Genomic DNA, 25356 nt, shown 5'->3' on the forward strand with positions numbered 1-25356 from the left:
TTAAACTTTTAAGCTAACTTTAAACAAATAACATTATCTGACAGAGGAGCAGTGGACTATTTGCTCACTTATTCTTTAAACTCCATCAGAGCACAGACCTGTCTTTTTCTCTGCTGTATCCCCAACACTGAGGCACCTAACTGGCACCAACTAGGTACTCAACAAATATGTGTGGAACAAATGAGTAAGTGAGTGAGTGAACTGGGCCTCTAGACTAAAGCTTAATTTTCACTTAAATATCCATCACTCATTACAAACAACTATACTCTCAACTAGAACAACGTGATAAACTGAAAAAGACACATAGTAGGTACTTAAACACACACAAGTATATTACTTATGTGTGTAATAAAAGTACGCAAAGTAAAAGAGTTCAAAAAAAATTTCTTTCAAGAAATTTTGGTGTGTTCTTTCTGATACACACACACACACACACACACACACACACACACACCCACACCCACACCCAGAAAAGCATGTTGCAATCTTGATAAAGCAAACATCATCTTTAAAGTTCTGTTGCAATGTGGAATAATTTAGGCAAAATGAACAGTATTTCCAGTGTCCCACCCAGAATATTTTCAAAAGTCAAATTCCTTAATTCAGTTAAAGGTGGACTAAATTGGAAAAACAGACCTTACCATTTCAAAATTATTATACTGAATTTTAAAGAGGGAAAATAAAATAGGTTTAAAATAAATTACAGTCAAATTAATGCAAAAAGGCATCTAATATCCTTATATTTGACCTTTAAGCAAATTAAACAAGTAATTTCCCAAAAATTTTTAAACTAGATTATAAACTGTATGCCCACAAAGCTTGAGTTAGTAGTTGTTTTTATTAAAATAATACTGTTTGGATAAGTTCCTTCATAATACTAAAGTTCATAGTAAGATATTCAGCAGTAACAGTACAGTAATACACATTATAGTTATGATAATTTGCACAAGCATAATTATCTGGGTGGAACAGGCTTTATGGCTAGCATGCTATGGTCTGTGACTGCATGGATCGAAGTTTCCCAAGATTCTGATGGTCATCTTCAAAGAGACTTAAGTAAGAGCCGACTTCACGGTGAATACAAAAATGCACCAAAATCAATTCATAAACACCGGTACGAAAACAAGGCTCTCTATAAGAACTACAGCGTTGGAAGAAAAAAAAAAAAAAAATCCAGGGCACATAAAAGGTAAAAAATTGCTGCCCGTGTTTCCTGCTTTACAGTCTTAAACGCCAGGTATTAGATACTTTTTTTTTTTTTTTTAGCGTTTTCTTAAACAGAAATGTAATGTTTTCAGTTACCCCTCCTCCACAGTTAACATCAATGCCCTTTCTTCCTCCTCCTTTACCCCTCCCAGTTCAAACAAATTAACATTTGTACGAAGGTACCTCCTATCAGCTCGCAGCTTCTTCCCAAACACGCCCACGTACATTGAAACTGGCCTGCGTCTACACAACACAGCTACAGGAAAAGAGCTCCAAGGGGGGCAGGTGGGAGGATAATTTAGCTCTGCACAGGTTTACGACTCTTTTCCAGATATTAGCTCCTCACTCCTGGCTCGGGTTTCTGCCAAATCACCTCCAAAGCATGGTGTTTATGAGCCTACCTAATCCGATACTGCAATGGAATTCCGGATATTTGCAGACAGATATCCCGGCTTTGCAAGTGTTAGATCAGATCGGTCCGGAATCTCTCCTTAGTACGCCCGCTCCTAGCTGTACAGCGACCCGACCTCCGGCCGCGCCCCCGACTCCGGACCCTGCCGCGCTCCCGGCCGGAGGCCAGCGCAGGACCAGCCCCTCCGCGTCCTGGGCTGGCGGGCGACCCGGGCTGCGGGCCGCTCCGCAACAGGTCACCGTGACCGCGGGCGCGGGTTCGCGGGCAGCTGGCTCGGCTGCCGGCTTCGGGGGCGCAGCGCCAGAGCCAGGGGAGGGGGTGTGGCCCGGCTCCGCGTTCCCGGCGCGGCGGTCCGGACTCCGGCTCACCTGAAGGGAGGCTGAGGCGCAGCCCGGCGCCAGGGCAGTGCGGGCCGCGGCCAGGGGCTCCCGCCACCCAGGAGGGAGAGCCGAGGCGGCCTCAGGGGGCCGCCCCGCCCCCGGCCTCGGGACAGAGACCGGGAGCCGGGAGCCCACGGCCGCCTCCAGCCACCGAGAGCGAGCCGCCGAGGGAGGCGCGGCCCCGGGCCCCCCAGCGCTCTCCTCCCTCAGCCCGAGCCCCGTCTCCGCGCCGAGGGCAAGCAGCCCCGGGGCCCGAGGCCAGGAGAGCCACACCGCAGCGCCCGAGCCGCCGCCATTCCCAGCGCCGCCGCTGCGGCTCCGTGCCTCCCGGGGGGCGCAGCGCACCCACCTTCCCTCCCCCGCACCGCCCGCCAAGGCTCCGCACCGGGCCCGCGGCCGGAGCACCGACCTGTGCAGCCGCGGCCGTCGCCTCGGAGGATGGGAACACGACGCCGGCCTCAGGGTCCGCCGCTGCCGCTGCCGCCGCCGCCGCCTAAGCTAGCGCCTGGCGACCCGAGCAGTCGGCGTCTCTCATTCAGCGCCCGCCGCCGCCGCGGCCGCCGCTCGGGGGAGGGGAGTGAGCTGGATCCACCCCGTCCGCGCCGCGGATGGGGGAGGAGAGCGGACCTGCCGGGCGCGCGCAGGGAGGGCGGGGCGGAGCCGCGCGCGCGCGCACCAACCGAATGCGCTCGCGCGTGCCTTCGGGGCCGCGACTGGCGGGGTCTTCGCCGCGCGCTCCGCGCCTGCTGCTCTACTGCCCCACCCGCCCAACTGGCGCCGGGGACCAGTGTCCGCGGCGCGCGCCGCTGGCCGCAGCCCCCCGCCCGGCGCCCGCGGGAAGGAGGGGCGGGGAAGGGTTGGAGGGCTGACAGGTGGGGCGCCGGACACCTCCTTTCCGCACGGGGCCCACCACGGTGAAACCGACCCTGGTGTCTGTCGCTTTCAGCGCCGGCACCTCACCTTTAAGGCCGGAGAACAAAGTCTGGAAACACTTGGTCCCCAGATGAAATATTCTGCCCGCGCCAGCGGTGTTTTTAGAATTAGTCGCTGCAACTAATGTGGGGGGCTCCAAATGTGAAGAGCCGCCCCACTGCCGTAGGACCATAAATTATGGTGATCAATACTCTCATATTAAGATTCGGGAAGTGTTAGAAGTAGGCCTTTGTAAGTGTTATGCTGGGGACTGCCCGTGGCTTAATAAGCAAATGGCAGAAATTTGGCATCCCCGGGGGTCTCGGATTGACGAGTTCCAGGTGAAAAGTATTTTCATGTCAATGCACGAAAAAGATTCTGAAATATCAAATATTTTCTGTGAATGAAAAAGGAACAGATTCGTTATAAACGGCGGAAGGGTGTTTCGGAGGGTGCTCTGTATGGGGTGGCCTACTTAAAATTAGCACCATTTGATGCAGTGTGACTATAAATGGAAGGTTTTAAGTGAGCCACCTTTATGCTGTCATTAGACCATTTGGAAATGATTATTTGATGATCTGCAGCTCTTCAGGCCATGTACAGTAGAATGTGGAAGGGATACTGTGTACTAACTAGCATTGGGTATAAAACATGAAAGGACCAAAATTGTTCCCATTTGGTTTCTTTCCTCCCTTTTATAACCACCAAGCAGAACTGATTAATCGTGCATATTGAAGAATGCTAATTATTTCCTCCTTTGACGGCCTGGTATCATAACCCTTTACTCTTAGGGAAGCTAGAATGCCCCTTCAAACCCCTTCCCTCAAATAGGGTCACTTCTTTAAAGCCTTCCCTCCCGCTCCCCAAACCCAAAGGTAAGTTTAAAAACAAAAACAAACAGGATAGACAAAGTTTATGGTTTTTCACTTTTATTGCATTTTACTTTCAGAGAAAGTCTTGAAGGAAATCATGATGAAATCACTGAGAGAAGTAGAGAAACCAAAAGTAAGAAAAAAAACAACTTTCAAATGAGAATAGACTTAGAAAAAGGAAAACAGACTATTGGTAAAAAGGGGGGAAATGTATTATGTATACAGAGTTTTCCCATAGATGCTAATTGCTTCAAGTCCCAAAGAAACAACTGGCAAACAAAATTAGCACTTGGAGGAAAAACCCTTCTAGTTATCAAGTTAGGTAAATGTTTATTCTTTTTAAAGTGTTAGTAAGAGATTAAGGAAGAGGTGGTTGGCTGTGTGCCAACAATAATACATACAACAATTATATACATGCATACATGTGTATATATATATATATATATCCCATTATCACTGCTTTTAAGAAATAAGAAAACTGAGAAACAACAGGGAATTCTATTTTGTATTAATGTTTTGCAATTACTTTAAAGTTGAATAGGGTTTCATAAAAACAAATGAGCCTGTGTTCCTACATCTGCCAATAATTTTCACAGTTTACGGTAAGAGCAGTGAAGTTTTTTCATTTGGACTTTGAAGAGAAAAGGGCATGTGACTCATGAAGGTAGGCCATAGATATACTAAATTCTTATATGTACTGAATTTCTGAGTTTGGAATAATTACTCAAAATCTGTTTCTCATGTTGATAACCTTTAAAATAATAGTTTTATTAACCTTTAGAGTTGTGTTGAGTTCACATTTCTGAAATTGGTAAGATTAAGAATTTGCATATAAAAATACTGAAAGAAAAAAAGATTGTTGTGTCTTTTTTTTTGTCATAGCTTGGGAATTATTTTAGAAAGTCAATGCCCCTTCCATTTATTGATATAAATGAGCAATGGCTTTTTACACTTAAAACAGGACCAGCAGCAAATTTTCTTTACCAGAGCATCTTTTATCACAGTTAAATTCTGTAAGTTGCCTTATGTATTCCATTTGCTTTTGCCAGAAGACAAGAAATACGCAGTTTTTGTATCACGAAGAGTACTAATGTATAAAAGTGAAATGTCACTCTATAAAATAGAAATCAATAAGAATTCAATATGTTTAAAATCATTTCAAAGGAATCACCATTATGTAACAGTTCTATTACTATCCATCAAAATTATTTCCAAGGGGTAAGCCAAAGAACTAATTTAGATATAGAGCAAGCAGTTTCAAAGATAAGAGACCGCTACAGCAAGAAACAAATCAACAAACATCTCATTATTGCTGTCAAAACAAAATCAAAGTTAGAAAGTTTGTTATTTCAGGGGCGCCTAGGAGGCTCAGTTGGTTGTGTCCGACTTTGATTCAGGTCATGATCTCATGGTTTGTGGGTTCAAGCTACGCGTCGGGCCCATGTGCTGACAGCTCAGAGCCTGGAGCTTGCTTCTGATTCTGTGCCTGGCTCTCTGCCCTTCCCCCGCTCACACTCTTATCTCTCTCAAAAAATAAACACTAAAAAAAAAAAAGCTTATTATTTCAATAACACCTAATTCTGTTACAACCAACAGAATTTCAGTAATAACATACACCTCTATTATTTCTTTAAACCATTGATCTCTCTTCTGAAATATATATATGAAAACATACTTTGAAAAATTTTTATTTTTGAAATTTTTATCAGTTATTTTTGCAATTGTTCTGGTTTAAAATATAGGTAAAGTAACATACCCAAAATTCACTTTAAGGGAAAGGATATATGGGGGGACGTTGAAGAGACAGACACATATTCTCCAGAAATCTGACACCAAGGTACAAGGAGAGCCCGCCACAATTCCCAATCAAGTGAGACATGCCACAGATATTAAGATACCAAGAACAAAGATACTCAACAGTCCATTCAAATCTGTGCACCAGCTGTCAAAAGGCATAAGGCCTAACTTAAGATTGAGGTGTTTCTCACATGGGCAGCTCTATGCGGGGAACAGATCAGCTGAGAAGTATTTACTTAATGACAATTAACGTTTCCCCGGAACAACTCCTGGGGACCCGCTAGTATTTAAATACAATTTTGCACGAACTAATAATTTTCCATATTGACTTTAAAGACAATTTCAGTAATACCTCATTTATCTGACAGGATAAGAAAAGGGGGCAATGAGGGATTGAACGTGACTAGATATTCTTGATAGCATAGGTTTTCTTCTTAAAGCACTAGAAACAATTTAATTTAAACCACGTGTATTGATTTTCTTTCTGAAATAGCACCAGTTTCTCTGCCTTGAACTAATCAAACAGAGTATAGTTTAACCTATTCCTAATGACCCAGAGGCATTTGATAATCAAAAGCCATAATACCAAGATGTCCCTAGGAGCTTAGAAGTACTTAGTATCCTTCATGCTACAATAAATAATCATGGCCTACTATGTTCCTGAATTCCTTGGAGTCTAATTGATCTGCATGGTGCTGATGATTGATCTTTTTGCCATCCCTCCTTGTTGCCGCAACCGTCCTATGGCACTGCTTGCATATATATATATATATATATATATATATATAATATAAATTATATTTTCCCACACCTCCCTTTGAGTTATCTTACCACATTAGCCTGGGAAACCAACCAACCAATATTTTTTTTTTTTAATTTTTTTTTTCAACGTTTATTTATTTTTGGGACAGAGAGAGACAGAGCATGAAGGGGGGAGGGGCAGAGAGAGAGGGAGTCACAGAATCGGAAGCAGGCTCCAGGCTCTGAGCCATCAGCCCAGAGCCTGACGCGGGGCTCGAACTCACGGAGCGCGAGATCGTGACCTGGCTGAAGTCGGACGCTTAACCGACTGCGCCACCCAGGCACCCCATTATTTTTAATGGATGTATAAAATAAGAGGAAAGAACCTCAGAATATGCTAAAAACAACTCCGATACTTGGGGGCATTTACTTCATGTGAAGGCCATTTGCCTACTTTCCTAGTTTCCTTAATATTTTGGATATATGAGTTTACCAGATAAGTGAACTATTATTGCATTCTACATTCTTTGTATAAATTTTAGGCATTGCTCTTCATACTTAATGGAAAGTGAGGATATCTGTTGATAATACTCATCACAGTATCTGCCTATATATCCTGCATTCAAAATAAGGTTAGAATACAAAAACCCCAGGAATTCATAACTCCATGCAAGTAATAAATAGATAAAATAAATGGGGAAGAAGGGAGTGCTCTTGTTTATGGTGGAATGTTGAAGGCCAACAGGTAAGTGTGGAGGGTGTGCTGGAGTTAGACAATCATCATTTTGCAACCATTGTGGCAAAGATTGGGTAAGACAAAAACCATCAATGGATGCTAAATGTAAGGAGAAATTTTGATGAGGAACAGGACATTTGCATCATCTTACAGTTCTTCCTATAGACTCCCTATTAGTTGCAAGGAAGGAAAAATGCTAATTATACACTAGAGAAACTGGACAAAATCTTGACCAGGTAACCAAAATTAACATCACGAATGAGGGACAGACAAACATTGTTTGCCTTGAGATGTGATTCCCAGAGGACACAGCACCGAATGAGAAAATGAGGAAGTCTAATGAGGAATCTAATGAAGAAATATCAGATCCCAAATGAAGAACATTCTGGGTTTTGTTTTGTTTTTTAATTGAGGGCAGAGGTGCTCGGCGGTTGTATTCTTCAAAGATGTCAATGCCATAAAAGACAAAAGCTATGAACATATTCCAGCTGAAGAGCCATGACAAGTAAATGCAATGTGAAATACTACACTGTTACCTTTACTGGAGGGAAAAATAATTCTATAGAGCACATCATTGGGTTAATTGGCAAACAGATTAGATAAAAGTATCAATGTTAAAATCACTGAAGTGAGTTACTATACTGTGGTTATGTCCCTAAATGCTGCAGTATTTAGGAGTAAAAGACTAGGAGGTGTGCATGGCTGAGAAATACACAGAGAGCGAAGAGAAAACATAATAAATAGGTAAAATGTTAATAAGTGATGCTGGAAAGGTGTGTTTGGGTTTATTCCTTGTAAAGGTCTATAAATTTGAAATTATTTCCAAATAAAAAGCTTTTTTTTAATGTTAGAATTTCAAAACAGCAGCTGCAGAAGTCACCCATAGACCCTAATGTTACAATTATTTTAAATGACCACCTTACTGCCTAATTCCACAGGCTTTGTTGACTCCTCCCCTGAAATTGTCTCATCTCTTGGGGTAAAATTTGAGAAACAATGCATTTTATAACTGAAGACTCATCTTATCCAACTTTTTTATCTTATGAATGAGGACACTAAACCCTAGAGATTCAAGATTTACCCAGAATCCCTTAACCAGTTAGCAGGATGGCACAATCTTGATTCTACTTCCCTATCAATAGCTGATAAACTGCTACTGCCCAGTTTCTCATTTCCCCTTTTCCCCCTTTCTATCTCTCAGTTTTCTATGGGCCTGTATTCTCTCCTATCTATCTATCTATCTATCTATCTATCTATCTATCTATCATCTATCTATCTATCATAGATCTCTATCTATGATCATACAGGGGACTTAGGTAGTCTTACTGTTTCAGCGATCACTGCTTCACTGTAATTCTCACTCAGACTTACAATTGCCTCCATGACATCTGTATGAGGATATTCCATCCTCTACACGTTTAAACCTCTACATGTTCAATCTCTATGTGTTTAAAACTGAACTAGCCAAAGAAGAAAAAAATTAAAATAGCTAATAAAACCTATGAAAATAGGTGCGTCCTTACTGATGGAGACTAAACAAGATTATGTTTTGCCTCAAAGACTGACCAATCAAAAAGATCTATAATATTCAAGTTTAGCCAAGGTGTGGGCAGTAGGCTCTCTCATAAACTGATGGTAGGAGTATAAAATGAACGTATCTCTTCGTTGGACAATGTGCCAAAAGCAAGGAAAAATTTACATGTACGTACCTTTGACCCAGCAATGTCACACATAGATACTTGTCCTCCAAAAATTCTGTGACGAAGTTCAAGGAGATATACGGGACTGCTCATTAAATATTGTCTGTAATAGCAAAAATTGAAATACTAAATGCCGATCAATATGGGAGTAGGTAAATGCAGTTATATTGCTTCCTTACAACGTAAAGATAGCCCTATGTGAACCAATATGGAAGAAAGCCCAAGCAAGTTGAAGAGACCTGTGTCCACTAGTGTTCCATTGCCTTTTCTGGGTTGGCATACATAGAAATCAGCCTGGAAAGCTATGCAAACAAACTATCACAGTGGTTTTAGCCAAAGAATATGGAATTGGGGGTGGGAAAGGGGACCCTCAGTTTTCTACTTTATATAGTTCCATTGTTTGCTATTGCTGTGTTTTTTGTTAGAAGTATGCATACCTTTATAAAAGTGACAACAACAGTGTTGCTTTCTTTCTAACTTGAAAATTTTGAATTCCTTCATCCCCATTCCCGCCAACACCACTTCCCATCATTCCTTCTCCCTCCCAAGCTTTAGAATCACCACTGACCCTTTTCTTTTCTCTCCTTTATTATTTATCCATTTAGTTCTGATCCTTACAATTTCTTGCAGGATTTTTTTTTCTTTTGCAAATATTAGCCCAAACTATATACATAGAAAAGTACTCTTACTTGATCTCTTAGGTTTAACTACTCTCCAGAGATTTTTTTCCTTTTTTATACAAGTATTCCTACGCCATTTTCATTGTGTCACACATCTTCCCCACCCCACTCAAAAATCCCCAGTTGTTCCTTGTGATTTACCAAGGTGACATCCAGAGACTTCTATAACCTCAGCTTACCTACCAATTCACCTCATCTCCACTCCACACACTAGCCAGGTCATCCTTTGATTGATTCATTCAAAAAACAAACACGTATTTCTCCTCATAAGCACCAGTTATTGACCTGCTCCTATCATTCCATTCCAGCACACCTTTGCCCTGTCCCTCTTGTCTGTCTGTTCTAAAACTCTTTAGGGCCTGACTTAAGACCCACCTCTGCTCCTTCCATGAAGTTATACCTATTGCTGACATCTCCCTTCTCCAAACCCTTACTGAGATTATCATTGATATCACTCTCTAACTTTGAAAATGTATTTTATCATGACTTAGGATTTTACCAATATGTGCATTTCTTATATTCCCCAATCTACTGAAGCTCCTGGAGAGCACAATGCAGTCACTCTCTTCTCTCTCTCTCTTGCGCTCTCTGGATTCATGTTTGTTGAGCATTTATAGTAAACAGACAACACATTAAATGCCTAGCCTACGTCATTTCATTTTGTTCTCACAGCAGCCCTGAAATGTAGATATTTTTACATTTTGCAAATGAGGCTTAGAGAAGTTGGACGGCTTGCCCAGGGTCCCGCTGCTAGGCCCTCACAAAGCTGGGAATTCAATCCAGGCGGTCTGACTCAGTCTCCGGACTATCCTGTCTCCCTATAAAACCGTGCTTCTTATATATTCTTTTCAATGAGCAGCACAATAGCACGTACACTAATGAGGCTTGGAAAATACTTGTTAAATATAATGTACTTTATGCTAACAATGAACAATCTGACATGTAATACCCATACGTGTTTAATTTAAGAATAGTCTTCTCTAGAATTTGGTTATAGAAGCTTGTTCAGGAGTCCCAGGGTAAAACGGCTTTCAAAAACCTAAATACTTTTACAATAATGGGAAAAGTTAAACAGAAAAAAATGGCATTAGGTTGAATTCCTCATTTTATCCACCCAAGTATATTAAAAAATATAACGCAGGAGATAATTTTCTACCATAGTAGCACAGTTATAGAGTTGGTTATCACATTACAGATGGGAAAAGCTTACTGCAGAAGCCACTGCGTCCACTTTTCTGGAGAGATGCAATTCTATCTGCGGTTTCACATTCCAGAAAGAAATATTCTTACTCCTTCCGGAAATTAGTAACATAAGCATCTTAAAGCACTTTTGTTAGAACAACTAATACACTTTATGTAATTTTTACTGTATTTAATTGAGACTTCATTTAGCAAGACAGATTTTCTTCATTATGACTTAATCCTGCATACACAAATTTGAAACTCACTGTTGAATACTGGCAATTATATCTGTCTTTAAAAGTCACTGTATCGGGGCGCCTGGGTGGCGCAGTCGGTTAAGCCTCCGACTTCAGCCAGGTCACGATCTCGCAGTCCGTGAGTTCGAGCCCCGCGTCAGGCTCTGGGCTGATGGCTCAGAGCCTGGAGCCTGTTTCCGATTCTGTGTCTCCCTCTCTCTCTGCCCCTCCCCCGTTCATGCTCTGTCTCTCTCTGTCCCAAAAAAAATAAACGTTGAAAAAAAAAATTTTTTTTTAAATAAAAAAATAAAATAAAAGTCACTGTATCTATAACACAGTCATTATTTAAGAGTATTCCACTTGAGAAAGTACATTGGTGGCAAAATTAGTTACAGATGGATTTTCAAAGTGTGACTCCAGTTAGAAAACGTGACTTTAGGGGTACCTGGGTGGCTCAGTCGGTTGAGCGTCCAACTCTTGATTTCAGTTCAGGTCATGATTCCAGGGTCGTGGGATCAAGCCCCGTGTTAGGCTTGTGCTGAGTGTGAAGCCTGCTTAAGATTCTCTGTCTCTCTCTCTCTCTCTCTCTCTCTCTCTCTCTCTCTCTGCTCCCCTCCCCTACTCAAGCTCTCTCTCTCTCAAAAAAAAAAAAAAAAAAGAAAGAAAGAAAAGAAGAAAGAAAATATGACTTCAAAACTAAGAACAGCTTGATACGTTACTTTTCAAAAAATTGTTTTAAATTTACTGATATGTGCCATAATATAAACATAACCAGCATCCACACTGAAACTAAAATAAAACCACTTCAAAAACTAATGGGCTTTAGGGCTGAGTTATATCTAAACATAAATATTGCTTCTGTTTCCTTATGTTTCAGTATTTTTATTTCTTTTCAACATTATTAATTTTGAAATAGAACCACAAGAGGGGCAGGGCTTCTGATAGATTAAAAACATATTTATTGACCACCTTCTAACCTCGGTAAACTGAATATACATGTTTATAAAATTACAATTTATAAAATTACAATAAAGAATGAAAAGAATGGAAGAGGAGATGATAACAAATAAAAAATTTTGGAAGATAGAAAAGATAAATAGATTTAACCAAGCAGAGAAAAGTAAAATTAACTATTGAGGGGAAAGACAAACACAAGTCAGCTGATTCCCACATCAGAATTCTGGAAAGTTGAAGAACGGAGACACTGGGACTGAGAAAAGTGAGGATGAAAAATGTCTTCTAAAATGGAAAGGGGAGCCTGGGCGGCGCAGTGGGTTAAGCATCTGACTCGGGGTTTTGGCTCAGGTCATGATCGGGTTTGTGAGATCCAGCCCCCTGTCAGGCTCTGTGCTGACAGCACGGAACCTGTTTGGGATCCTCTCTCACCCTCTCTCTCTGTTCCTCCCCCTCCCCACTCTCTCTCTCAAAATAAATAAATAAACATTAAAGTAAAAAAAAAATGGAATTGGAGAAAAGTCTGCATAAGAACAGTTGGTTGGACACAGAGCTCCTATCCCCACCGCAAGCTTCCATCTCTTCCCAACACCCCAAAGGGAGAATGGACTTTGGTGTTTTGGGTTTGTTTTTTTGAGATAGAGAAGGCACAACTGAGCAAGGGACAAAGGGAGGGGAGAGAGAGAGAGAGAAGCAGGGCTCACCCAAAGCAGGGCTCAAGCTCACCCCATGCGGGACTTGAACTCACGAACCGTGAGATCATGACCTGAGCTGAAGTCAGATGCTTAACAACTGAGCCACCAAGGCGTCCCGGACTTTTGTTCTATGGAGAATGAAACTAGAAAGATTGAGGAGGGTTATCTGACTTTTAATATGAACAATCAGTCAAGGACACCAAACATTTTAGGTAAGTCTCTAAAATGAAAGGCAGAAGCAACGGGAAATTTTTTAAAAGTTTAATCAACATGTATAGCAAGCTATAATATTGCATTTGTTAAATAAGACTAGGATACCATGAAAAAGTTACAATCTGTAAGAGAAAAGGCTGTTACAAATTAAAAATATTACAGCCAGTATAAAGATGTTAGCAGGAGGTTGGAAGACAAAATTGAGGAAATTCCCCAGCAAGTAAAAGACTCTAGACCTAACCATATCATAACTCTATACTGACCTAAAAGTGTGGGCAAACCAGTGCTATTTGAAACTACTGCTTGGAGGAAAACTGGTACAATTTCTACAGGGGGAAGTTTGGCAGTTTCTTTCAAAATTAAATATATATTAAAGGGAATATATATATACATATATATATATATATATATTCCCTTTAATCCAGAAATTCCATTTCTAGGAATTTTATCCTACAGATAAACTCATTTGTATATAAAAAGATGTATGTATATTCAAGGATAGTAATCGCAGAGGCTGGATATATATTAAATGTCATCAGGTGGAAACTGGTCCAAAAAAATTACATTACATCCATACAATAGAATACTACAGAGCCATGAAAAAAATGAGATCATTCTAGATGTACTCAGATGGAATGACTTCTAAAGTATACTGAAAAAAGCATGATGTGGAGCTGTATGTTTATCCACAGTCCAGTAGGATATATCAGAAGGATGCTGGTGGCTAGGGGTACTGTTGAAAGAGAGACTAACTTTACGCTGTTTGCCTTTTTGGGTCTTTTAAATTTTATATCTGTTTTTTTTTAATGTTTATTTATTTTTGAGACAGAGAGACAGAGAGACAGAGAGAGAGAGACAAAGCACAAACAGGGGAGGGGCAGAGAGAGAGGGAGACACAGAATCTGAAGCAGGTCCCAGGCTCTGAGCTGTCAGCACGGAGCCCAACTTGGGGCTTGGACCCAAGGTCCACGAGATTATGACCTGAACTGAAGTCGGATGCTTAACCAACTGAGCCACCCAGGTGCCCCAAATTTCATATCTGTTTTTAAAATTTGTTTTTAATGTTTATTTACTTTTTGAGGAGAAAGAGACAGAGAGAGACAGAATGTGAGTGGGGGAGGAGCAGAGAGAGACAGGGAGACACAGAATCCAAAGCAGGACCCAGGCTCTGAGCTGTCAGCACAGAGCCTGACTCGGGGCTCGAACTCATGAACCATGAGATCAATACCTCAGCTGAAGTCAGACACTTAACCAACTGAGCCACCCAGGCGCCCCTATATCTGTTTTTTGAAAATTACTTTTTACCCTACTGAGTCTATGCCTCCATTTGTTGTTATTACAAATCTTAATATCCAATCAAAATACATTTTGTAACTCTCCTCTGACTCATTCCTGAATCCATCAGCATTTTTTTGGTTGAAATGCCCTAAATTAGATCCTGTACTACAATAAACAATGCTCTTGAATATAACATTTTATTATAATCAATGACTATACACCCTTTCCTATTTTTGGTTTTCAATTATAGAGCAATGCTGATGGCATATGATATTCTTTCATATTCATAGTGTGTGTGCCTCTTAACCCATGCTTCTGCCGTCACCCATACCCTCTGCTAAAATGTGACCTCAAGTGACAATGAACCAGAAAATGTTCCTCCCCTGACAACCAGGAGTGAAGACCTAGGCCAGGCTGAACCTTGTGCTTCTCCCAGGAACTTGGAATAAGTTCACAGAAACATTCAGTTGGCCTTGGGAGACAAACTGCCAAGTTGTGTAGCACTGAATGTCTGGCCGAACACACACAAGTAAGCAAGGAAAGAAAGCCGGTCTCCAGAACGGAGTACAAAAATGATGAGGACAAGGACAGAAGCCACATGAGAGAGAACTCCCGACTTCACAATACAAGCCCGTTGGCCTTGCTTCCCTTTATGTCCTGGTGGTTGTCTGCCACGTCTGCTTCTTAAGCTACTGGGAGTTCTTCTCTACTTCTTATACCTACCATTTCCTAGGTAAAATATGAACAATGAAACGTAGACTATTGTCAAGCCTTCTTACTCACAACTAATCTTTTATTAATACTTCTCAGTGTTTATCTTGGTATAAGTAATATACTGGTGAACTGGGAGTTAGTCATCATTCTCCCAGTAAACCACAATCAACAACTCAACTCTCTACATCCAGTTTCTTTCACTCTAAAAATAGGATGACAGGGGTGCCTGGATGGCTCAGTCGGTTAAGCATCCGACTTTGGCTCAGGTCACGATCTCATGGTTCGTGAGTTCGAGCCTGTGTCGAGCTCTGTGCTGACAGCTCAGTGCCTGGAGCCTGCTTTGGATTTTGTGTCTCCCTCTCTCTCTGTGCCTCCCCCCACTCGCACTCTGTCTCTCTCTCTCAAAAGTAAATAAACATTAAAAATAAATAAATAAACAAATAAATAAAAATAGGATAACACTATTCACCCTACCTTCTTCATATCATTTTTCTGAAGATTAAATAACATTATAAAGCCCAAAAATAAAAAAGCTTTTATATATTTTTTATGTTTTTAAATGTCAGCTATTATAAGGAATATTGTCATGTGTTAAAATGTTAGTTTTTTTAAGATTTTTTTTTTTGAGAGAGAGAGAGCATAAGTGGGGGAGAGTGGCAGAGGAGGAGAGAGAAAGAAAGAGAAAGAGAAAGAGAGAGAGAGAGAATTTCAAGCAGGTTCCATGCCCAGCACAGAGCCCAATGTGGGGTTCAATCCCACAACCCTGGGATCATGGCCTGAGCCAAAATCAAGTCAGACCCTCAACCAACTGAGCCACCCAGGCACCCCTAAAATGTTAATTTCTGAGCATTTCTCCCAAACACTGAAGTTGATTTAAATGTTTAGCTCTAGCTTACAGTCATAGTATCTCCATTTTTTCCCTTTGTTTACAAATTGCTGCCCAGGGTCATCAGGTCAATGCTTAGGTTAGGTTGTGTTTGTCTTGTTCCAGACTTGTGTCCTGGCACCATCTTTCAAATGTCTTCTAATGCTCTGCTCCACCAGCCCCTCTTTGCCTTGCCCTCCCCATGTCAAGGTCAGGCTCCTGGAAAGTGAACTGTGTCTGTGTTGCCTGGAAAAGGAATTCAGACAAATTTACCCGGGCAGCATCTAACCAACACATCTATTCTTTTCAAAGCTATCTATGTGATAAACCCATGTCAGGTTTGAAACTCACATTATAAAATTTCACTCTCCTGTTAAATCCCTGCTGTACCAGGGAGGCAGCCACCTGGTGGTATCCAAAAATTTAATCATCCTTCAATCTCCGTCTTTCTTCAGAAAGGACAAAGCCCTGCTCTGTTCTTATAAACATGGGCTCTTACCTAACTTCTTTTCGTTTGATATTTATTTCAATTTGATGTTACTTGCATACATCTATTTCCCATTACTCAAGCTATCAGTGTGATTTTCTCAGGCTTCATGTAACTCCCTGGGGACAACCAAACAGGTTGTCAATGAAATACGAATGAAGGTTTCAAATGAAACCTTAGGTTGCAAATGAAATATGAATCCTATTCAATTAACCATGTAAAATGTGTTATATAATCAGAAAACAGAAGTCAGATCTAAAAATACTATTCAACATCTAGGACAAGAGTTGGAGACAAAAAGTCAGGAAGAAGATGAAATCTTCAGGTAAAGAATTTGACTACTAAGATGGTAGTATTTGTTTTCTACAGAGAGCCTTCCAACATAACCCATCCTATAGTGGGATTTATAAAAAACTTCCGTTTCCTCCCTGAATGTTATCAGGAAGAAAGTAAAAATGTAGCCAATGTAAAAATGAACCATAAACTTGAAAATTTTAACATGTTAAAAATCTCTGTTCCTAAAAAAGAAATGTGTTACAAGAGGGAAAAAAAAAAATGGAAGAAGAGGAATGGAGAAAGTAATTGTCCAGACACATAAGTGCTCATGTAGTTAAAACAGAAATATTCTTAAAGTAGAAAATGTCAGTCTATCTGACTCACACCAGGCAATCTCTTGCTCTATAATTTACTCCCCAAATGAGTCTTTCTACCAGTAGTGATGAGGGGTAGAGGTGCAGAGAGAAGAATGAGGGGCTGCATTGATGAAAGTTCTGTAGTTTAGCTAGGGAATTTAGAAAGTTCCCATTCTGATTCATCTCTTGCCCATTTGGTAGCGTATCCTTAGCCTCTGTATCCTGACTCAATTTCTCATCCCGCAAAGCCCAGGCAGGCCTACTCCTAATACCAATTACAGCCCCAGGAGGCCCTTCCAAGAACAACAAGATCTCCCTCATAGTCATTACATCTGGTATCTGGGTTCCATTGTGCTCCAGACTAACCCAATTTTCTTTTCTTTTCTTTTCTTTTCTTTTCTTTTCTTTTCTTTTCTTTTCTTTTCTTTTCTTTTCTTTCCTTTCCTTTCCTTTCCTTTCCTTTCCTTTCCTTTTTTCTTTTCTTCCTCTTTTTCTTTCTTTCTCTCTTTCTTTCTTTCTTTCTTTCTTTCTTTCATGTACTTAATAGAACTTCTGGAAACCATTGTGTTACCAACTGGCAATGCCTTTTCTGTGGCACTTACTACCTTGTATTTTGTTAATATTTAACTTCTTTTAAGAAGACTTTAAGCTCTTTGAGGATGAGATCTGCAAATGTACAGTCCTTCCTTACCAATATCCCAGTGTTTTGCATAGAGAAGGTTATCATTAGTTATATAATGAATCAAGATGAACAATGACAATGGACAAGTCGCTTTTCCAAAGCCTTTGAATTAAAATTTTTGTAGTAAGCCAGAAACTCCTCTAAAATCCCTGTCATCACTCACTTTCTCTTTTACCACCTTTCTTATTTACTTAACTTTTATTAGTGATACAATGGTGTTTACCATGAGTACAAGAAATGCTTTTATGCTGTAATTTTTCCTAAGGTATATTACAAGCAGCTTCTTTCTCTTCCCAGCTAGTTTCTAAATCTCTTGAAAGTGGGGACCGTGCCTTCAATCTCATAACACCATTCATACATCATTCTGTGCACAATATTGATCAATGTTGACCAAGTGCTTTCCACAGACCAGGTACTTTCTAAGCACTTTAATCATTTAATCATTTAACCCTGATGGCAGCCCTACAGAAGAGGTGGCTCAGGTGACACAGCTAGAAAGTGACAGCACCAGGATTTGATTCAAGGCAGTCTTGTTATAGGCACATGGTCTTGACCACTCCACTTTACTGCCTCCTATATAGAAAGGATTACAGTGGCTTCCTGAACAACTGGTTTAATCAAAAATGTTTATTAAAGGCGTAAGTTTTGGTAAACAACACTTTGTAATATGGTCAGGAAGCAGAGATGTTTCTTCTCCATTGGCTGTAACCTTTATATTACAAACACATCCCCTTTCCTATTATCATGCAATTCTGTTTTTCATGGAAATCTCACACTACCACCGAGTTATCCATAACACCACAACCTTTTTAAACTATGGTTATTTCTGACACTAGTGTACCTCTCAGAATACCAAACCCAAAGTTCCTAGCTGCCTCACACAGGAAAGCAACATCAGACTTAACCTGAAGCTGAGTCTCAGCTCTGCCTCTTACCAACTATGGGACCTCAGGCAAGTCACTGAAATCCTCTCAGCTTCAGCTTCTTACCAGAAACAAAAATTATTTTCTAATAAAATCTCCCCAAGAGAGTTGCCATGAAGTTCAGAGATGATGTAGGAAAGGTGGCTAGCACAGCATTTGGCCCATAGTAAAAGCTCAGTTAACATAGTTGTTATTAATCTCTTAGCAATTCACATAATTATTGTTGCATGAGAAAATCAACATAGAGGTGTTCTTAAGGATCTACCCTCTCACTAAGCCTATTGGTGCTGTTATTTCCTTGTGCTGTTGTTAAAAGTGATCAGATTATTAATCTCATTGATGTTTATGACCCATTAATCAATGAGTCAGTTCTCTTTGGATGGAACCACATATCATTGCCTTAGCTCCCTGTCTCACCAGAGAATTTACTGGGAGGTGGCTCACATTTCACCCCTCATGGTTAATCCCACAGCTGTCAAGGAGAGGAGCGTACAATGATATCATTGATCTTGGGGGATTTCTTTCAAATAAGAATAAATAAAAATCTCCCAATCACTCTTCTAATGCATAGTTGCTTATAACGGTGTCTCCTACCTGCTAAATTCCTGGAAATTCAGGGAAGATTGTGAAAACTAATCTTTATCAATGAGGAATCATTATGATCCAGGTTGTTGTTGCAGCAACTAAAAGGAAAAGGAAAACAAATGATACTTACTAGTCTAAAATCAGGCAGTGTAGAGTAATAGAATCTTGGATTTGGAGGAGACATGAGGATCTCCCCATCTTCCTCCCCTCTTCCACCTCCTCCCACCCGATATTTGGATTCTATTACAAAGAATGCAGGTGGTCATCTAGCCTCTGCCAGAAATGTGGACATCTAGCGACTTGAACTCTCGTTCTGAGCTGGGTCGCTAGTCCAAACAACTCAGCCACCACAAGCCCCAGTTGCTTCTATTGTGAAACACTGACTCTCTCTCTGACCTGCTGCAACTCCTGCCCTGGCCCCCACCCCATGAAACCGGCAGCCCCCAACTTACACATGGATCCTCTTCCAAAAGATCACTGAAGCCTGTTATTTGGAACTCAGAAAAGATTTCCTGTTGAAACATTATAAATGATGGTTGGGATCTCGGGTTTGCCCACAACACTCTTATTTCATTCATACTGTAGTTAAATCATGACACCAGCCCAAGAGTAAGAGGAGGAAAAGGAATTTCTGCCCCCTTTTCTAGACACAAGTCAAACTAGACAAGGCTCTGAAAAGTGTGCTATTTATCTTGGCACACTCTCACTTCCTTCCGTTTCTTCTCTTCCATTTTCTAATATACTTTATTCTAGTGGCCCAAAGACTGCAACTATAGCATCTCATGCAGGCTTACTTCACTCTGCAAAGTCCTTAATGTTTTTTATCCTCTCCATCCCCCCTGTAACTCCTCCCCTTTCCCGTATTCCTAGCTCCTGCTCATCTAGTCATCAACCGCTCACCTTCTCTTCCCTTAATGAGGCATCTGCAGCCAGACAACGGAGAATCAGATTTGATTTAAATAATGCGTGAACACCTAAGCACAATAAAGAGCCAACACTTATACAGTGCTTTCCTGTGTGCCTAGCACTATACTTTTTGTTTAATGTTAATTCTTTTTTGAGAGACAGAGGGCGAGTGGGGGAGGGGCAAAGAGAGAGAAACACAGAATCCAAAACAGGTCCAGGCTCCGAGCTGTTAGCACAGGGCCCAATGCAGGGCTTGAACTCACGGATCACGAGATCATGACCTGAGCTGAAGTCGGATGCTTAACCGACTGAGGCACCCAGGCGCCCCGCCTAGCGCTATTCTCGGCATACATCAACTCTTTAGACCCCCAACAATCCTGGGAAAGAGGTACTATTATTTGCACTCCACAAATGAGGAAATTGAGGCACAGAGAGGTTAAATAACTTGCCCAAGGTCAGTATGCTATGGTCAGTGATGGAGTTGGGTTTTGAATCCAGGCAGTCTAATACTGAAGACTGTGCTCTCATCCCAACCTTCCCAGGGGGGATTGATATCTAAATATGGAGTGCTTCTTAACCCAAATTAATCTCTACATTTCGAGCAGCATAACAGACAAGAGAAAATATTCAAGCAGTGAAAGAGAACACTTCAAGCAATGTGTTGGAGAACACATTCTGGGACAGGCAGACATCAAGCCAGGGTGGCAAATGCTGACGTAGGTTCAAAATGGCGACTTAGATTGTATTCTTTTCACACAAGCACAACCTGTAGGAATGGTCTTCTCATCCACAGAGAAAAAGGCTCACTCCTGTTTTTTTGTTTTTTGTTTTTTTTGGTTCTCCCTTTCTACCTTTCTCTTCCTAATGTTGGTACAGATAGAGATACTAGAAATAGTTGACATTTCTCATAACATACTTCTAAGAAAGAAGGCAGTATCCTTGTGATGATAAATGGCCATCAGCCCTGGTCCATGGTGTGCAAGGCTCTCCCTATGGGAGCCGGAGAGTACATGTTTCTTGTAAAGAGGCAGCCCTTCTCAGCCCCAGGTGAAGTTTAGTTTGCAGGGAGGCAAGCAGTTTGACTCCAGAATCTAGGCTCTCAACTGCTTTGTTATACTGCCTGGGTTCAAGCAACACCTGGATCACGTTTTTAATGCACCTTATTGTAGTATATTCATTCTCATGGTGAATGGTTGCATCTATGAATAAATTAGAAAGATGTCTCTGCTTATCAGGACTCCTTCAGTTGCAAGTGCTCTAAGCCTAACTCAAATGGTCTTTAAAATATACCCATGTGTGTGGGGATGTGAGACCCCAATGTCGAACCCGAACTAAAGCTAGAGGCTTAAGCAATATCATGAGGCCTCCCCTCCTCACCTCCCAGCACTTCTTCTGTTGGTGTGTGGACCTTGTCTACTCCTACACATGAGAAGGCAGTACTCCAGATGCACATTTTTCCAGCTCCACAGATCTAGCTTTGGTTGAAAAGTCCCAGGAAGGACTTGGATTGGACCACCTTAGGTTGTATATCCTGACCCAATCGCTTCCCTGGGGGAGTCGGATTACTTTGGTTAGCCAGGGCTAGTTTATTTACTAGGCACCATGATAGAGGGAGAGTGGGTGACAGAGTACTATGATTCACAGCCCTGCCAAACTCTGATAAAGTACGAAGGGACAGTTCTCCAAATAAAGGGTGGTCCTGGGCAATCAAAAACTATAGCTGCCCACTATAATGTTCAATGTTATGTCTAGCTTGAAAATTAGGGAAATTAGGGGTGCCTGGGTGGCTCAGTCAGTTAAGCGACTGACTGGCTCAGGTCATGATCTCACGGTTGGTAAGTCGAGCCCCGCATCGGGCTCTGTGCTGACAGCTCAGAGCCTGGAGCCTGCTTCAGATTCTGTGTCTCCCTTTCTCTCTGCCCCTCCCCCACTCATGCTCTGCCTCTCTCTGTCTCAGAAATAAATAAATATTAAAAACAAAAGAAAAATAGGGAAATTAGAAAGGCAAAAATTAGCTTATATTGGATTACTCAAAAAATCAAAACTAGCTTTATTTAGTGTACATTTAATTAATGTCTTCGAGATTATGATGTCTAAAAAAGTGAACAATTCAGTCAATCCTATAGACGTTTCTAAATGTTTAATTATTTTGCTGTTTTATGAAAAATATGGATAATTAACCAACTCTTTTCTTTATTTTTTATCTTGATGTTTTATTATGTTTTATCTGGATGCTATATAAATTCAGTTGAATGCCATTTAGAATCTAGAACATGTAACCCTGTTTTTTTTAATCATGTAGTATTAGATTTTTTCCTTTTTTCTTTTTTTTAAGGTTATTTATTTATCTTGAGAGAAAGACACAGGAGGGGCAGAGAGAGAGGGAGAGAGAAAGAATCCCAAGCAGGCTCCACACCATCAGCACATAGCCCCATGTCAGGCTCGAACTCATGAACTGTGAGATCATGACCTGAGCTGAAACCAAGAGTCGAATGCTTAACCAACTGAACCACCCTGGTGCCCCAAGAGTAGACTGTAATAAGTGATTTAGTGTCTTACCATAACATGTTTACTCTCAACAAGTTAGAGCTAAACTAAAGAACAAAGATGAGATAAAAATGGAGAAATTGTATTGCCATTACATTTCTATAACTGAGTTGAACAAAGAACTAAAAACAAGATATGCTCGGGGTGCCTGGGTCACTCAGTCAGTTGAGCATCTGACTCTTGGTTTCTGCTCAGGTCATGATCTTACAGGCTCATGCAATAGAGCCCCATGTCAGGCTCTGTGCCGACAGCTCAGAGCCTGCTTGGGAATTTCTCTCTCCCTCTTTCTGCCCCTTCCCTGCTCGCGCGCTCTCTCTCAAAATAAACACATAAAAATTAAAAAAGTAAAATAAAAGCAAGATATACTCTATTTAAAAGTTAGAAAAGTGGGGCGCCTGGGTGGCGCAGTCGGTTAAGCGTCCGACTTCAGCCAGGTCACGATCTCGCGGTCCGGGAGTTCGAGCCCCGCGTCAGGCTCTGGGCTGATGGCTCGGAGCCTGGAGCCTGTTTCCGATTCTGTGTCTCCCTCGCTCTCTGCCCCTCCCCCGTTCATGCTCTGTCTCTCTCTGTCCCAAAAATAAATAAAAACGTTGAAAAAAAAATTAAAAAAAAAATAAAAGTTAGAAAAGCATTTAAGTCTTTATACATCTTCACCATCCTGTCCTACTGTATTCAATTGGTAATTGGTACAAAGCAATACAAAGATGTCAAGGGAATTTTCTCTTCAAAGTTAATGCCTTTGCCTCCTTCTCTTTTGGATATTTACTATCAGCATATTGTGTTAAATCCCCAAATTCCCAGATGGAACATGGTGCGTGAACGTAAAATGAGCATTAATTTTGTATTGTTAAGACAGATTTATTTCCTTCCTTGTTATTCCCCTATCATGAGGCAAGCCCTGGTGCTAAGCAGGTTGTAATCCCTACAACCACTCTGTGAAAAAGAGACCATTTACAGGTGAGGAAACCGGGGTATTCATTTAATCCTCAAAGTAATCCTCCGAGGTAAATATCATTGAAAACTTTTTAAATTTATTTTTGAGACAGAGCACGAGTGGGAGAGAGAAGCAGGCTCCAGGCTCCAGGCTCCAGGCTGTCAGCACAGAGCCCTATGTGAGGCTCGAACTCACAGGCCACAAGATCATGACCTGAGCCCAAGTCAGATGCTTAACCGACTGAGTCACCCAGGCGTCCCTGAGGTAAATATCATTTTAATCCTCTTACTTCTGATGAGGAAACTGAGGCATAGAAAGGTTCTAAAAATTACCTGAGTTCACAGAGCTAATTAGCTATGACTGGGATTTGGACCCAGGCAGTCTAGCTCTTGGGCTTATGCTCTTAGTCACTATTCCCCATCTCCTCCAATTGCTTAATGGTTAGTCTATTACGAAGCATACAATCTAGGGCTAAATGACAGTTAATGCTTAACCAGAAAATATGCATTAAACCTCATTCTTAGCCAAATTCTTCTCTATAGATCTAAAGTTACCAATACACTTTTCCCATATTTCTCTCTTTTTGGAAAAAAGGTGGAAATAACTGGTAGTAACTATCATATACTATTTTCAAGTAAAATACACCAAGAGGCTCCTGAGTGGCTCAGTGAGTTGAGTGTCTGACTCTTGATTTCCGCTCAGGTCATGATCCCAGGGTTGTGGGATCAAGCCCCACATTGGTCTCCATGCTGAGCGTGGAGCCTGGTTGATACTCTCTCTCTCTCCCCCCCATCTGCCCCCTCCCCCACTTGCACACTCTCCCCGCCCCGCCCTGAAATAAATAAATAAATAAATACATAAATAATACTTCAGTTGTATGAAATGCGGCTTCAAAATGTACTTCAACACTTTACAGTTTCATTTAAAACAATGAGAGTTATTAACCTATTTAAACCATTTCCCAGTTTGAGATCAATACTGTTTCTGACTTCAGGCTTTACCCTTATCAGAACTCTGTGTAAAACACAAAGAGGCAGAAAGACCCGTGATGTTTGATTAATCATTAAGGAGGCTTCCTTCACAAACAGCACAGTGCATTCCCAAACCCCATCTCTAAAAATAAAGTAAAATAAAATAAAATACATCAAGATCTGTGTGCACGTTTCTCAAAAAGAAAAGTTTCATAACATTACAATAAAAGAACATGAAATGCTCACTTTTTCTTACAAGAAAGTCCCTGTCCTGCCTTGTGCCCGTGTCCTATTTAATGCGACAAGAACAGAGAGGGACCTGCCCACCAGGTAGGTCATTTGAACCTACCTCCAAATGAAAGAGAATTATAAGTGGACCTCTCCACAGCCCATCATTTTTGCCTCAAGGAAAAGGTCCTCCCTCACCCACCCTTCGAAGCAGAGACCTGTGTGTGAGCAGAACTTTCTTTGCCTGCATGAATCCCTTTCCAAAAAGTAGATGTGTGACCTCTGGTTCTGCCTGCATATATGAGAAAGAGGGAGGGGGCAGGGGAGGGAGAAATTCACAGATGCAGAAGCTAAAACCATTGTCACATTGTAGAATTTGTTTAGACCTCTGTGTGACTGTTTGCACTACCCAGAATGACAGTTGGTTTCAGGGAAGCCTCCTTAATGATTAATCAAACATCATGGATCTTTCTGCCTTTTTAGTTTTACACAGAGTTCTGATAAGGGTAAAGCTTGAAGTTAGAAGCAGTATTGATCTCATACTGGGAAATGGTTTAAATTCAAAATATTTGAAGCAGCATATAGGTAAACAATTCTCATTGTTTTTGTTTTTTTTTTTAACGTTTATTTATTTTTGAGACAGAGAGAGACAGAGCATGAACGGGGGAGGGGCAGAGAGAGAGAGGGAGACACAGAATCGGAAGCAGGCTCCAGGCTCCTAGCCATCAGGCCAGAGCCCGACGCGGGGTTCGAACTCACAGACCGTGAGATCGTGACCTGAGTTGAAGTCAGACGCTTAACCGACTGAGCCACCCAGGCACCCCAGTTCTCATTGTTTTAAATGAAACTGTAATGTGTTAAAGCACAACATTCTAAAGACTCGTTTAA

General features: G+C 41.2%; 1 protein-coding gene and 1 long non-coding RNA gene across 8 annotated transcripts in view; both read right to left on the reverse strand.

Moving 5' to 3' along the window:
* The window catches only part of RALGPS2 (Ral GEF with PH domain and SH3 binding motif 2), a 170686-nt gene extending 168149 nt beyond the window's left edge, over positions 1 to 2537 (reverse strand). For 3 of the 7 annotated variants that reach the window (XM_040446660.1, XM_040446661.1, XM_040446663.1), the window contains exon 1: positions 2408 to 2536. The gene's annotated coding sequence lies outside the window, so the exon portion shown is untranslated. Of the gene's footprint in view, positions 1 to 1607; positions 1787 to 2407 lie in introns of those variants that run through there. The other 4 variants (XM_040446662.1, XM_040446657.1, XM_040446658.1 and 1 more) reach the window with 4 other exon arrangements.
* A 2745-nt stretch (positions 2538 to 5282) lies between these two features.
* Positions 5283 to 19448, reverse strand: LOC121011695 (uncharacterized). The gene is made up of 4 exons (XR_005781703.1): positions 19335 to 19448; positions 18892 to 18980; positions 8766 to 8859; positions 5283 to 5322 (listed from the first exon to the last, which is right to left on the reverse strand). It is a non-coding gene; the product is annotated as an uncharacterized LOC121011695 (long non-coding RNA).
* Between the last annotated feature and the right edge of the window lie 5908 nt (positions 19449 to 25356).

Source organism: Herpailurus yagouaroundi, unplaced genomic scaffold, assembly GCF_014898765.1.
Source record: "Herpailurus yagouaroundi ecotype Mexico unplaced genomic scaffold, PumYag 195, whole genome shotgun sequence".
NCBI classification, from domain to species: domain Eukaryota; kingdom Metazoa; phylum Chordata; class Mammalia; order Carnivora; family Felidae; genus Herpailurus; species Herpailurus yagouaroundi.